Here is a 3,327-nt window from a genome sequence, read left to right on the forward strand (position 1 = left end):
GTGGGAAAAAAAACTTCCAAAATGTTTTAATTCTGGCAGAAATTGACAATATGTGGAGAGGAGATTTTTTTTACTTCTATTTTTTTTTCATGTCATACTGTGATGGGTACCATCAAGCTATGAGGTTTGCCTCCCCTGATATCTCATGAATTATTCAGGCAAACCAGATGACTGTAATGTGCCGAGAACGAATGCTATGGGGTGTAAAATTTAGGCTTATTTTAGTTGATAAAGGGACTGTTGGGGAAATAATAATGAGCCTCGTTCTCACTCATTAAAGCAGAGGCTACACAAGTTTTTTTTTTTTTTTTCCTGAGAGGTATTAGAGCAGGCCTTGTTTTTTTATTTATGGGGGAAAATGGAACAAAATAAAATCTCATTTGAGTTTGAACTAGATTAAATAAAGAATTTCTTAAAGAGAACTTTTTTTTCTCAGAGAACTTAGCTTTCCTTTCACCCATTCAAGGCTAAATCAACCAAACATTCAACAACAGGGATGGAGATGGAGACTGATTATTCATGTGATGTCTGAATAATACGGAAGTGTTTAAAAGTCAAACTGAGCTGCTTGAGTTTGATCTCCGGAGTCATAAAGACTCTGAGGTTGAAGATTTAGATGAGCCTGAAAAAGTGCTTACACCAGCATCTCTCCTCAACTTGATTATTTTGTATTCAGATTCACATACTACAGACTGCAGATGGCTGACAGCATCTTGGCAGCAGGCTGTCTCCCCATTTCCCCAAAACGGTGTGAATTCAAAGGGACTTTAGCACTGTTTCTATCTTCATCTGACAGGAAGAGGTAGCTACGTCAATTCCTTTGTTGTATTATACACTAACAGTATTTAACTATTTTCATTTAATAATTTAAAAATGATTCAGGGCAGCTAAAATCAAGGATACAAAGTTTAGCACCCCATTGTCCTTTATATGACATTAAAGTGTAATATTCTTCTGTAACCAGATTTCTCATGGTTAATATTTAAAATATTTCAAAATCTAAAACCCTATATTATTGACCTAGAAACATCAGATTGTATTTGTTTATTTATTGTAATATTTAAAACCTCAAGACCTCAAAATATATTTTGTTTCTTTAATGTAATTTCAATTTCATTGATAACCTATTTTAGCACAATAAGATTTCACTATATATATACTATATATATATAATAATCTCAATTTCGAAAAATTGACCCCTTATGACTGGTTTTGTGGTCCAGGGACATATATATATGACCCTGGACCACGTAGTGATGGCGTGAGGGAGCATCTGCTAAACAAGTGAGAGACAGTAATGGGCAAAGTGCAAACTCAACTCTTTTCTCATATTAAAGTCGCTTCAAGGCAAGTCAGATCACTCGGCAGCCATATTTGTAGCCCCCAGGCAGTTATTATAGTTATATAAGTCGTGTACAGCTATCAACTATCAACTTGAATGGGGAAAGATGGAAAATTATGTAACTTTTAGCCCTAAAAAATAAAATAAAGTAAAGTAAAGTAAAGTAAAGTAAAGTAAAGTAAAATAAAATAAAATATATACTACTGTTCAAAAGTTTGGGGCCAGTAAGATTTATTAAAACGTTTTTGAAAGAAATCTCTTGGGCTCACTGAGACTGCACTTCAGTAAAAATTGAAGTAATATTCAGTAATATTGTGCAATATTATTACAATTTAAAATAACTGTTTTCGATTGTTATATATTTTAAAATTCAATCTATTCTTGTGATGGCAAAGCTGAATTTTTAGCAGCCACTACTGCAGTCTTCACTGTCACACGAACCAACATTTCTTATTATTATCATTGTTGCAAACAGTTCTGCTGCTTAATATTTAATTAATTTTATTTTGTAGGATTCTTTGATGAATTGAAATAGATTTCTTGCAACAGTAGTGTGTAAGAATGGACCATCTCTACCACATAAAGTCTGTGGTATTACAATAAGACATATTCAGATAGTCAACTTGATTTAAAATCCATATTCTTATTTGATTTTTAAAATAATAATAAGTAATTTCTATAAGTTACTTTGAATACAATAACAAAATACTGATCACTCATTGATCACTCTCAAATCTTTCTAATTAGGTCAAATTATTTATTTAATTAATTTGTTAAATAGGACAAAGCACTTTAAAATCGAAATTGTGATTGTTTTGATCATCAAAAATGCAGACACAAATAATGCAATGAAAATAAAAGGTTGAATATGCTAAAATGATTGCATATAATTAAGATATTTAATTAACTGTGAAGCGTTCCTCTGCTTTTAATTATGTGTAAAATCCCCCAAGTGAAAAACACTAAGCAAGTAAGTAAAAATGCAAAACGCAAACCAGTCAACTTGACAAACAGCAAATCAATATATTGAACAGACATACTGATGTCAAAGCGATCAACTGAACCTACAACCACAGAGGCCACAACAGCGCTGCCCAATGTAACACAGTTTACATGATTTAACTTTTGCATTTGCAATCTTTAATTGGCTGAAGCTGGTTATTTCTGCCATTTGGATGAACAATCAAAGCTTATTAGACACCCAGCCCACAGAAGCTGCTCTACAATGACAGATTTACTGTGTTTAATGTCAATTATCACGCTAGCGTACATGCTAGCATGTCTGGCAGTAAGACACCTGGGACTGGCAGTAAGAAGTGTGCAGTCTCTCGATAAACTAAAAGTGTTTATGGTGGGGTTAACAAGCTCCTTGTGTTTCTTTTTGCTAATTAACACATTAATCTTATGAATATATGTAAATTGACACTTCACTGTATAGCTGTGTGTTGTGGTATCTGAACTGCAATCATCAATCACACCCAGCAGGCGCAGCAGTGTGCACCACAAGAGATTATGGGATGTGTAGTGACAGTTCACATTTAACCCTTACAAACAGATGTCATATATGTGCTTATATCTCAGAGGAGGGAAGCGCTAACTAACCTGTTTGTTAAAAATTAGTTTCTATTTGTATTCAAGCTGCTAAATCCCATTGAACTCTGCAGTTTATTTTGCATTTCTGCTGAAAGTGAGTTGACAGTTCAATGTTGCCAAAAGGACTATATTTTGGTCTCCCAAAACTGCTTTGTCCTTGGTACAGGCCCCAGGTGAACCCCAGTGAAAATCCCATTAAGCAAACCCCCCAGCCCTGGCCATTTGGTCCAGAGATCACCGGCCAACTCCATCAATCCAAATCATCGGGGCAATCTGTCAGGTCCAGCTAGGGGCACTGTGTCTGGATTTTGTCTTAACATGAGTGATTATTCGATCTGAGCCTAACTACATATTGCCATAATCCTTAAAATGGATGGGGTTTAGCCTTTTAA

The sequence above is a fragment of the Sinocyclocheilus anshuiensis genome, unplaced genomic scaffold (assembly GCF_001515605.1).
Source record: "Sinocyclocheilus anshuiensis isolate Anshui unplaced genomic scaffold, SAMN03320099.WGS_v1.1 scaffold257, whole genome shotgun sequence".
Taxonomy (NCBI): domain Eukaryota; kingdom Metazoa; phylum Chordata; class Actinopteri; order Cypriniformes; family Cyprinidae; genus Sinocyclocheilus; species Sinocyclocheilus anshuiensis.